This window comes from Triticum urartu, chromosome 5A (assembly GCF_056163025.1).
Source record: "Triticum urartu cultivar PI428250 chromosome 5A, HENAU_Tu73, whole genome shotgun sequence".
In the NCBI taxonomy this organism is placed as follows: Eukaryota; Viridiplantae; Streptophyta; class Magnoliopsida; order Poales; family Poaceae; genus Triticum; species Triticum urartu.
Genome location: NC_141877.1, coordinates 505877676 through 505890755, shown reverse-complemented (window position 1 = coordinate 505890755; position 13080 = coordinate 505877676). Strand labels below are relative to the sequence as shown.

At 48.4% G+C, this 13080-nt stretch overlaps 1 pseudogene; it reads right to left on the bottom strand.

The window, feature by feature from the left end:
* Nucleotides 1–9029: 9029 nt before the first annotated feature.
* Nucleotides 9030–10807, bottom strand: LOC125556422 (3-ketoacyl-CoA synthase 4 pseudogene; annotated as a pseudogene).
* Between the last annotated feature and the right edge of the window lie 2273 nt (nt 10808–13080).

Sequence of the window (13080 nt, the reverse complement as noted above, 5' to 3'; positions counted from 1 at the left end):
TCAAGTGCATCATCTGGAACGGAGTCATCAGGCCCTGCATTTGGTTTGGAAGTAATCTGTGAGCCACAAGGACTCAGCAATCTCGCACCCTCGCGATCAAGACTATTTAAGCTTATAGGTAAGGCAAGGTAATATGTGGAGCTGCAGCACGCCACTAGCATATATGGTGGCTAACCTGTTCGCAAAAGAGAGCGAGAAGATAAGGCAAAGCGCGAACGAATAACTAGAGAACAACCTGTGGCAAGCATTACTCCAACACCGTGTTCACTTCCCAGACTCCGCCGAGAAGAGACCATCACGGTAACACACACAGTTGATTCATTTTAATTAAGTTAAGGTTCAAGTTATCTACAACCGGACATTAACAAATTCCCATCTACCCATAACCGCGGGCACGGCTTTCGAAAGTTCAAATCCCTGTAGGGGAGTCCCAACTTAGCCCATGACAAGCTCTCACGGTCAACGAAGGATATACCTTCTCCTGAGACATTCCGATCAGACTCGGTATCCCGGTTCTACAAGACACTTCGACAAGTTAAAACAAATCCAGAAACATCGCCCGAATGTGCCGACAAATCCCGATAGGAGCTGCACATATCTCGTTCTCAGGGCACACTCAGATTGTCTAAACTTCCGGTAGGCCATCCCAGAGTTTCCTCTGGTGGCCACCGACGGCTGATGAGGTGGACCAACACTCAGAGGAGCACTGGCCCGGGGGGGTTTAAATAAGATGACCCTCGGGCTCCGGAAACCCAAGGGAAAAAGAGGCTAGGTGGCAAATGGTAAAACCAAGGTTGGGCATTGCTGGAAGAGCTTTATTCAAGGCGAACTATCAAGGGGTTCCCATTATCACCCAATCGCGTAAGGAACGCAAAATCCGGGAACATAACACCGATATGACGAAAACTAGGGCGGCAAGAGTGGAACAAAACACTAGGAAAAAGGCCGAGCCTTCCACCCTTTACCAAGTATATAGATGCATTAAGATAACAAGATAATATAGTGATATCCAACAAGAAAATAATGTTCCAACAAGGAACGGTCTCCAATCTTCACCTGCAACTAGCAACGCTATAAGAGGGGTTGAGCAAAGCGGTAACATAGCCAATCAACGGTTTGCTAGGACATGGTGGGTTAGAGGTTTGACATGGCAATTTGGGAGGCATGATACGCAAGTGGTAGGCATCGTAGCATAGGCATAGCAAAAGAGCGAGCATCTAGCAAAGCAAAGATAGAAGTGATTTCGAGGGTATGATCATCTTGCCTGCAAAGTTGTCAGAATTGACTGGATCCTCGAAAGCAAACTCAACGGGCTCCTCGTTAGCGAACTCATCTCCGGCTCTACCCAAACAAGACAAGCAAGCAAAAGGACACAATCAACCATGTGCAAAGCTCAAACAACATGATGCAATCATGGTATGCTATGCGGGATGCGATATGTGATGCATATGCAAGATTTGACAAGGAAAGAATGAACCTGGCCTCAAATTGGAAATCCAAGTGTTCCACTGGAAAGGTGAGGTGATTTTGGTTGAAATCGATATAAAGAACACCGGAATCGGAGACACGGTTTGGAAATGGCAAGCAATTCAAATATGGCACCGGTCTGTGATAAATAGCAAGTAGTCATCTAAATGCAAAAAGTTAAACATGCTACAGCACCCAAACATGGCAACAAAATACATGGCAGGGATCCATTCATAATGCTTAACAAAAGATGAACACTGAGCTACGGCCAATTCATCCATTAACAGGTTCAAACAAGCATGGCAAAAGAGCAATTGGTAAACAGGTTTCAGACTTAGTGAAATTAACACTTGTCTGGAATTTCAGATCAGGTAGCACACTTTGGAGCATGAAAACTAGATGCTACAGGAACTTAACATGGCAAAGTAAAACATGGCATGGAGCTACTCAAAGAGCTTAACAAAAGTCCCTTAGTGACCTTGAGCCAAAAGGGAGCAGCAAATACAATTGCAAGCATGTGAACATGGCAAAAACTTAAACAGATCATAGACTTAGTGAAAAACTGGAACATGCAGATCTGTTAACAAGTAGGCATGTTCACGAGCTCGATGCACTCACTACAGAGCAAGGCATGACAAACTAAGCATACACCCATCAAGAATACACATTGTATAAGCTAGACATGGCAAGAACGACAACATATCATGCACGGGTCAACAACAACATCCTCGACAAAATCGTTAACAAGTAGACAATCTGCCAGGAATTATGAAATAGCAAAAGTAGAGCTCGATTGACTCAAGCTAGGATGCTCCGTAATTGCAAACAAAGACATGGATGGATAGAGCACTACAAGATTAACAAATCATCCTTACTGATCATCCTCAAAAGAGGCACGGATCACTAGGAAACAACATGAACATATGGCATATTGGTAAAACAGATCAAGGACTTAGTGGAATTGCTAAGTCCCTGAAATCAGCATTAACGAATGCACCACTTTGCAAGCTTGTGATAGTCACCGCACATATCACAAAAATACATGGATGGCACCTCTGGAAAGATGGCAAAGCATATAACAAAACATATGTAGAGCTCAGGAGCATATCATGCACACAATAATCATGGCAAAAATGACAAATAGCTATTTGGAGCAGGAGATCTGACAACTAACTCAAATAGCACTCTTCCAATGGCATTTTGGGCATCAAGATGAACTCAAATGAAAATGATGCAATGAGATGAAATGATGTGCTCTCTGAGACGAACATTTTGATATGCTATATGCCCAAAACGGAGCTACGGATGCGGAGTTATGACATGACGAACATGGGCATTTGAATCTGGAAATCTCAGGGACTTAGTGAAATTTATACCTTCGTGAAAAGTCAACGCGGGACGGAGAGAAGCGGGACGGCACGGATCCGGATCGGGGCGACGCGTTTGGATCAGGGGAGTGGTGGATCTGGTCACGATCCACGGGACCTCGCCGGAGACGACGGAGATGGCCGGACTTGGAGGAAAACCTCGCCGAAGACGCGGTGGAGGATGACGCGGAGCTCGTCGGAGTTGCACCAGGGGCGGACCCGGCGACCCAAGGTGGCGGCGGCGACTTGTATCTGGGCGGCGGAGCAGCTCGCAGCGGCGGGAGGAGAAAGGCGGCGGAGCGGAGCCGGCGCGGTGGCGGAGCCGGCGTGCGGCGGCGGGGCGGAGCCGGGGCGGTGGCGGTTGGATGCGGCGGCACTGGGCGGAGGAGGCGAACGCCTCGGGCGGCGGCGGCGCACCGGGCCGGGGGGGCGGATCTGGGCCTCCCGGGCCCGCGCGGGAGAGGCGGCGGGGCAGGCCAGGTGGCGGCGCGCGGTAGGCTGGCGGCGGCGGGGGGTGACGTGGCGCGACGAGATTCGTCGGAGCGAGGTGGCGGCGGCGGCTGGACATTGTCCGGCGCGGTGGGAGATTTGTCCGGGCGCGAGGAGGACGAAGCTAGGGTTTGATCTGCGCGAGAATTTCGTAGGGAGACACATATTTATAGGTAGAGGGAGTTAGGAGAGTCCAAATGAGGTGCGGTTTTCAGCCACGCAATCGTGATCGAACGACCGAGATGCTGGAGGAGGTTTAAGTGGGTTTTGGGCCACTTTGGAAGGGTGTTGGGCTGCAACACACACGAGGCCTTTTCGGTCCCTCGGTTAACCGTTGGAGCATCAAACGAAGTCCAAATGGTACGAAACTTGACAGGCGGTCTACCGGTAGTAAACCAAGGCTGCTTGGCATGTCCCGGTCCAATCCGGAAATGTTTAATCCCCACACACGAGAAGAAGGTAGAAATGACCACCGGAGGAGAACGGAGCGCCGGAATGCAAAACGGACAACGGGGAAAAAGCTCGGATGCATGAGACGAACACGTATGCAAATGAAATGCACATGATGACATGATATAAGATGCATGACACGCAAGCAAAGGCAAGGCAACAACAGCGAATAACTGGACGACACCTGGCACATCGGTCTCGGGGCGTTACAGAGGGTCACGTTCTCCTCCTCTTCTAGCCGCCTCTCTCCCAACACGCGCAGCCCCCACGCCGCCGCCCCATGTATGCGGCTACCCAGCCTCCTCCGTCCTACCTCGCTGCCATCAGCTTTGCCCTACCCCATCCCGCCCTCTATCAAGGATCTCCACCGATTCAAGCGGGTCTCTCAGATCCAAAACAAAATTTGTGTGAGAGATTTGGGGCTGATTGATCAATCCTTGGTTGGGATCTAGGCACGGCTATGGGGAAGATAGTGGTGGTTGTGTGCGTCGCGGCGGGACGACAATGTTTACGCTGGTGCCAGCGGTGGAAGGGGGTGGAGCTTGTGGGCTCCGCGGAGGCTGACTTGAAGATGAAGGTGGTGGCGGTGATTAAGGAGGTGGCCCGCACGCTCCTTGAGCTCGATTAATCCGATGTGTGAGTCCCATGTGTTCATCATCAAACTCATCCTCCCAAAGTACAATTAGTACAAGTTTATATCTTTTTTTTCTTTACTACTGAACTTTATTTTTCTACATACTTTTTTCTCTCTGTAATGACTTAGGATCATTACTATGTATTCAACCAGGGTTAATCAATATTTAGCCACAATATGTATGTGAGGAAACAGCTTCCACCTACAAAGAATTACAAGACATGAAACTCGGGGTTCAGGAGCTTGAGAAATTGTATGTGGACATGGCCTTGCAAAAAGAACTTAGGTGCGTTCTCTATGAGAAACTGGAAATATATTTTTTTAAATTAGGTCAGGTCTATATACTATCTTTGGTATTGAACCATGGATGTTATGCTTATATTGAAAATAATTTGAAATTTACAAGGCAGTGGAGCCGGTTCATACTTTGTGAGCAACCAAAGTGCAAGCAGCCTAAATTAGTAATCTTCGAATAAACTAGCTTATGAAATTTTGATGGTTTTGTCAATAGTACAGCACTGGATATTCTGCTGTTTCTTATATTTAGACTTTGCCCTGACCTGATTTTACTACTGTGGCATGCAGAAACCTTGATGCAAAAGGAAGCTCCAGGAAGAAGAGATTGAAAATCCAACATCACAACATATATAAGATTTCTTATTTTCATGATTAGCAAAGTTATTGCAGACTGCTTGTTTGTTGTCTGATAAAACACATCTCTGAAAATTCAATAGACCCTTTGAGCGAGTTTACATCTGTTATCGTGTCTGTTCCAAATTTGATTTAGGTCTATAGGCAAGGGCTAAACTGAATCATGCTACTACACAAGGGCAAAACTAAACCATACTACTACTTCCTACATGCCCAATTACTGATGATAGGAACTAACAGTTGGGCTGGGCGATGTTCCCATGCATGTTGGCGCTATGTTAATTAGTGTGTGCTGACCGTAACATGTTACTATTATTTTTTCGCAGAGAGCGAGGGCCTGGCGAAGCACATGGACCAGTTATCATTACGGTGGATTTTGCACGACACGCGCGCTTCGGTCTAATTAGCGCGTATGCTAACAAATAAAGTGTGCAGACTTAATTTAGCATGTCTAAACACTTTCTTTGACTGCTGAATTTAGAATTGCTGCTTGGTACGCACTATTAATTTTCATACTGATAGGCTTAACCAAATGTTGTATCAATTGGGTAAAGTACTCCATTGCACTTCCAGGCAAACTTCAGCAATTAGTCAGAATCCAATGTCACCCATGATTGGTATTATGGGTATCCATTAGTACTGCCAACGTACTGTAGCCAGGTACAATCAGTACGGACATGCACTAATCAGCATCACCTCTGCATCCTAATTATGCAGTGAACTTGCCGCTGATCAATTACAGTTTTGAAACAATGCTGAAACTCTCACACTTTTTCTTGGCAGAAAACAGCTTACAGAATATAGCCAATCTATTTTTTGTATGAATCCGAGCTTACTAATTTATTCATCTGGAGATAAATTGATTGTAGTTTGACACTTGGTTGTTGCTTCCTTATTTTTCAAATGTACCCCCCTTTCAAGCACACACTAGGTTGATTCAGATATTATAGAACTCTACATTGTATTATATATATTATTTCTGTTGTTTTTCAGCTTAGCGGAAAATTTCAGTCAAAGATTTGATTAGCATCCAACCAGAGGAATAACCCGAAGGGTTAGCAATCTTACAAGTTTGAAAAGTGTGACAATAGTAGGGATTTTGTTTTTCTGGTAACACGGTACTTGGTCAGGTTTTACAGTGTGGTCCCAGGTCTCATAGGTGTGAAAGCTTTGCTATATGTATGCTGTTGGAGAAATTATATAGCTGATGTGGTGAAAATTCCTATTTATGGTTAAATAAATCATGTTGTTTCTTCTTTGTTAATGACCATGCCTACTATGATCCTGCGCTTCTTACTCTTTGTGTAGGCTTGCTGTCAAAACAATAAACTTAGGGCCAATTCCAGTTCTGCCCCTAACTCGAACCCACTACTCAGTTTTGCCCCTAATTTTCAGGTATGCTCAGTTTTGCCCCTCCGCCGTTAGTGTCACTTATAGAAATGCCCTTTTGCGTCGTTACCGTCCGGTCAAAGTACTTTGACCATCCAGAAAAAAATAGCAAAAAAAATCAAAAAAATATGAAATTTGGTGGGATCGAAGATAGTCATGTCCGCAAGGCGCGTGCACATTTTTGTGTTGGTTGGACACTCCGGGAGCTCGTGGCAAAGGAAAACAAAAATAATTTATGCCTATGAACAGTAAATTCGAAAAAAATAGCAAAAAAGTTCAAAAAAATTTGAATTTATTTGGCGTCAAAGAGGCTTGAGTGCACAAAGTGCTTGCAAGTTTTGGTGATCAAATGACGTACGGGGCGCTCTAGAGAAAAAAAAACAAAATAGTGCATTTTTTCAAAGTTTTTTTGAGCTAAAATTTGTTTTTTTTCTCCACGAGCTCCTACAATGTCCAAACACAACAAAAACGTGCACACATCTTGCGCACCTGAATATCTTGAGTCCCACGAAATTTCATATTTTTTTGATTTTTTTTCTATTTTTTTTTGAATTTACTGCTCGCATGCGTACAAAATTTATGTTTTCCTTTGACACGAGCTCCCGGAGTGTCCGAACGGCATGAAAATGTGCACGCGCCTTGCGGACATGACTATCTTCGATCCCACCAAATTTCATATTTTTTTGATTTTTTTTGCTATTTTTTCAGGACGGTCAAAGACCTTTGACCGGACGGTAACGGCAGAGAAGGGCATTTCTATAAGTGAAACTAACGGCGGAGGGGCAAAACTGAGCATACCTAAAAATTAGGGGCAAAACTGAGTAGTGGGTTCGAGTTAAGGGCATAGATGTAAATGTCCCATAAACTTAACATGTGCTTGATTAACTCAGTCAAGCTATTGTTGTAGTTGTCTGATGTATGAAAGTGTAATGTTCTCCTCATGTCTATTCTGATGTTTCTACTATACTACTTTTCTTGAGAAGTTTTCATGGTCCCACTCAGATTATACGCCATATTAGATCATCAGATTACCTACTAATCGACCTGCCAATGACTACAACGCTTGGTTGATTGCTTGTGGATGATTCTGCAATGTAGTGAAAGAATTTCAGTAACTAAATCCGCATGCTGTTCTTCAGCAATGGACAATTTCTGAAACTTTTCTGGATTGAGATCGATATGATTCAGGTGCAGAAACGTTAGATGTTGAATGCTATAGAAATGGCGATACATATGCTATCTGCGAATCGATTGGCCCAATCTTGCCTCACTAGCTATGAGAAATAATTTAGACGAGAGTTTATAAAGAGCATGTCTAATACCATGTGCTACAGTGGATACCGTCTTTGTTTATCGGTGCAGTTTAGTAGCACATATTCTCGTGATCTCATTTTCTTTTATATTCCACGAAAGAAACATTCACGCAGGGTTTGGTTTTGTCTTGGAAGTTTATAGGATATTGTAGGAATCGATCACGACGTTGATGGATATCAAAGAAAAGTGAGTCTGGTTCACGATGGTGCGCGAAAGGTGAGGCTGCTTTGCGCTCAGGACAGTTGATTAGGAACCCTTTGATTTGTATCATTACCACTGGCTTGGTACCTGTACTTAGATGTGTATGCGTATCTGTAAAAAATTAATGTTTTGGTCTAGTATTTTTCTTAATTCTCAAGAGCAAAAAGAAAATACGTTATCAGTGTGTACGTACAATACTATACACATCAAGTCGGAATCAAAGTCGAATCGAAAGCGAAGAAATGGCTAACCCTGACCGTGCACCTCTCCAGCCCTAGGGTTTACTGCTTTGAACACTTTAACGATTTTGTTATTATTATTGTTGTTCAATCAGGTTGCGACGAATCGGATCGGGGTGAGTAGCTAGATGTGGATCGATGGTGGCGGCTGGAAAGGGTTAACCCTCACCGTCTACCTCTCCTGCTGCTCGGTGGTGACATGTGATCATCCACAGCTATCTGACGTATGAGGACTCGGAATGTGGTGTTTGCTCCACGGTGAAGCACATGACCTTTCCTTGAAGGATGCATGGACACGTGCGGACCATCCCCCACCCCCCTCCAATGAAACAAGTCTGTAACATTGATTCAGAAGCGAGAGGGCGAGTCTGCAACATTGATTCAGAAGCGAGAGGATGAGTCTGTAACATTGATTCAGAAGCGAGAGGGCGTATGAGGCTCGGTGTACATATGGACCAGGAGCATGGTGTAGCTTGCGCAAGGCGGCCCTCATGTCTAGCTCAACGAGATTAGTTTTAAACATTTCACTACGCTAGCGTGGTTCAATGACAAGTGTGTCGTGCAAATGCTTGAACTCGTCGCCTTGACATATGTTCGGGCGCATTGTGATCAGGTGGATACCACGACCACTGTGTCAGCGAGGGTGGAAGGACGATAAACAATTACATGGCTGGGGTAGAGGATGTGGGTCTGCATGGGTCTTTGAGTCATGTTCGGCGTGTGAGTTTGTTTCTCCCGTTGCAACGCACGGGCATTTTTGCTAGTTATGACCAAAGTTGAAAGCAGTCAAAATACGCCATGGATTCTGAACGAAGGGCGAAGGGCAGGAAACAAGATCGAAGTACCACAATAAAAGTGAGAAAACCCAGATGAAGGTTCCGAGCTTATTCTCCGCTCTACCAATCACCTTGCAGCTCCAAACAACGACTCGACGATCAATAGCAACTAAGCAAGCAAAGTGAAAGTACGTAGGTACCCACGGCACAAACAACACTGTCCTCTGATCCTTTCCAGGAGCCCAAACACCCTGTACCCATGCACTAGGTACGTACATCCAGATCAAGCCAACGGGGCGCCGGGTGCCCTCGCCGGGTAGCGGACGACGCAGTCGCCCCACGGCCCCTCATCGGCCGCCGCGGCGCCGCCGTATGCGGCGACGCGCTCCCACAGGGCGCTGCTCGCCTTGGGCCCGCTCCCGATGCCGAGCTGCCACACGCGGTCGCCCTGCCGGACCCGCCCCCTCGCCTCGTGGTACCCGAGCTGGTACCACAGCGACGCCGCCGACTGGTTCCCGAACCGCTGGAACGTCGCCAGCGCCGCCTCCGCCTCCCTCTCCCCCAGCCCCAGCCCCTCCGCCAGCCTCCGTATGTTCGGCATCCCCGACGACGGCAGGCAGAAGTGGCTCGCCGCGGCCAGGAAGTTCGGCCTCGGCGCCTCCACGTGGCCTTCGCCGCCTTGGACCTTCTTGCTGCTCCGGCGGCGGCGGCGGAATCGCGCGAGCGCTGCGGCGTAGCGGAGCTTCTCGTGCCATGGGAGGATGGAGGCGCCGAAGGCGGTGAGGTGGGCGCGGAGGAGGTCCCGGAACACACGGTCGAGGCCGCGCCCGATGGTGAACCCCGTGATGCCCTCGTCGTCCTCCTCCCTCATGGCCAAGTTGTAGCCGCGGTCGTCGGCCGCGATGGTCGTGCGCTTCAGCGCGACGAGCCGGTACTTGACCGGCGCTGCCGCCGATGCGGTGTTCGACAGTAGCGCGGCGGCGCATCCGGTGCGGAAGAAGCAGTTGAGCAGCAGCTTGCTGCGGTCCCTCCCTCTGTACCACCCGATCGTGACGATCTCCGCGCTGACGACGACGGCGTAGTCGACGGCGCCGGCGTGCGCCCTCAGGACGCCCCTCGCGACGTCCACGCCGACGATGCCCGCGGCGCATCCCATGCCGGACAGGTTGAAGGTCTTGACGTCGGTGGGCATGCGGTAGCGGTTGGCGATGATGGCGGCGAGCGACGGGGCAGGGCCGAACCCGCTGCAGTTGACGACGAGCGCGCCGACGGCGGACGGCGGCACGCCCGTCTTAGCGAACAGTTCGTCGAGCGTGGGGAAGAAGAGCATCCCCGCCTCCTGGACGGCGTCGGCGTGCGTGGCGGACGGCGGGAGGTAGTGCAGCGCCGGCGGGAAGTAGGTCTCGTCGCCCATGCCGCTGTCCTCGACGACCCTGGACATGAACTCGACGCTGCCGTCGTCGAAGCAGCCGATGAGGCGGAGGTGCTCGAGCAGGCCCGGGATGGTGACGCGCAGCCGGCGGGGCGGCTTCAGGTACGCGAAGTCCACCAGCCCAATGCCCGCACGTCGGCCGGAGCGCCACAGGTGCGTCAACATCGCGCAGACGGGGAGGAGGTAGAGCGCCGCGTGCCGCCGCAAGACGAGGACGGACAGCTCGGCAGCGAGGCACAGGATGAGGACGGCGGCGCCGAGGACGCCGTGCACGGCGGCGAGGATGTGGTCTCTGTGCGCCATCTCCATGTCCGTCCGTTCGGCCTGCTGCTTATCCCGCGATCTCTTGAATGTTTTGGACGCTGATTTTCTGCAGTGTATGTGTGTAGCGTGCGATGCGACGGCTTATATGGTGCGTCGTCCCCAGCTCATGTGACCGTGACAAGTCTGCATGCACATGTGCACGCCATGAATTGTGTCCGTTGCAAACTACGTCAAGATCGATCGTGTTGCCCGCGTAACATGGTTGAGAACTGCTAAAAAAACAAGACGGCTTGCTTTGAGATCGATGCAACCGGAGTTGAAGGGACAAGATCGATCCGGCCGGCCACATAAAAGCGAAGAGTAGTAGCTTTCGCCATGAAAGCAGTCGTGCTATGAACAGTAGCGCTAGCCGCCCTCTAGTGTCCTGGTTACAGGCGCTGCACGTATACGTGCCGGGCAGTGGTATAGGATGGTCAAGCCTCTACATGCACGTACCAAGAGAGGGAGAGAACATGCAGTGGCTACGCTAGATACAAAACGGAAGGTGCGGCATGCACGGGGAGGGACGTACGTAGAGCCGATCGATCTCGATCGTGTCGTCCTAACGCGCGGCGCACATGGACGCTGAGTAGGCAGAGGCATCGTGCATGCTTACACCGTTACACGGGAATGGCCAATCAGGAGCGCAAATGCGCGATGCACGGTTGGTGAAGGGTGACAAAATGGGTGGCACCTCCAAAGTCCTTTCCATGGGCGATTCAACTCGGTGGCTCCGGCTACAGTGTCGACACGCTAACGGGAGGGAGGGGGTGAGATCGACAATGCATTCTAGCTAAGGATTAATGTATACCTGGTAAAAAAAACCATCATTCAACAATTTTTAAAGATCCGTGCAACCTTTTACATGTGGACACCAGTGGCGAAGTCAGGAGTTCAAAGTTGTGATGTCAATTTAAAATTGTGATGTTAAGTAGTTGTATTTGGATTAATTCTACATTATTTTTTGAAGGATTTCTGTGTAGTCAACCGACTACACAGAACACCCATGACACCGCCATTGGTGGACACCCATAGTTGGCGAACGTTCGTCAGCTAGGGTGGCGAATCCTGGATGGCATTTTCTGTGGACCCCATAGCTAGCGAAAGTCGTTTAAGTTTCACTATTCCAGTTTCACATTGATAATAAGATTGTGACATTTTAATTTCATATTTCTGTATCACATTAATTGAAAAAATATGAATCAATTTGAAATGTATGTTTTGCTTAAATATATAAATTTAAAATATCTAAAAAATTATTGAAATGTGTTTTTAAATTGTTCTGAGAGTGAAAATAGATGCATGTTAGTGGTATGATATTTCAAAAAAAAAGTGACCGAAATGCATGTAGTATTGAAACGCAGATGCTAACAAAATGGTCTAGTAGTGAAGCATCTTGTATTGAAATATACTCCCTCCGTGGTCATCTATTTTGAAACGGAGGGAGTACCTAGTAACAAAGTGATCTGGTATTAGAATGCCACTCCGATAGATCATTTGGGCACCCTCCAACGAAAAATACTGATGACTTATCAAGAATCACCCTTTGACCAGAAGCACTGCTATACAAGTTTAGCATATCCCTAGCTTCGTCGGCAGCATGGGGTGAAGCTCTCATAGAGAGGATACTATCATCTTCAAAAAAGAAAAAGGATGGCTCATCGTTGGTGCCGTTAGTACCACCTTCAAACCAATTACTTCCAACTGTGCACTAGCTTTCAACAAAGAAGATACACCGTCACTAGCTAACAGAAATATGATCTCCCTGTTGGATTCCCCGGGCCGGTTTAAAATTCTCAAGGTGGTCACCACTGAAAAGAACTGAACAAAACCGAACTTCCCCACAAGGGCATATCCAACACGGACCCTCAAAACGACTGTACATGTCGAACATAGTTGCCCTAATACAGTTTGCCATCCAACATGTTATCTCATCGGTCCACGGACCAGTCTGGATGTCCAAAATCCCGCAAACTAGGGGGGCTTTGCGGGTGACCGCTGCCACTTATGCGTCCGCAACCCTGGACCGACCAAAAAATATCTTCTGTGCCTGCCGGTCGGTTGCCATGCATTCATGCCGCTCCGCGCCGCATTCATGCCGGCACAGAACCGACATGATCTCTCACGGGTGGAGCCAGCATTGAAGCAGGTTGTTGGCCTAGAGGGCCACCCATGACTAGGCGGAATGGCACTTCGTCTGCCTACAGGCATTAAACAGGCACAATAGCCGAAAAATACACTCCGATGCCAACATTGACACAGCCCGCCGCTTGGCATGTCTGTCACCCACTATTTAGATGCGTCCTCCCTTGCACGATCAGCACCACAGCCTGACCGCTCCCAATCCTCCTTGGTGCACCACCTTCGC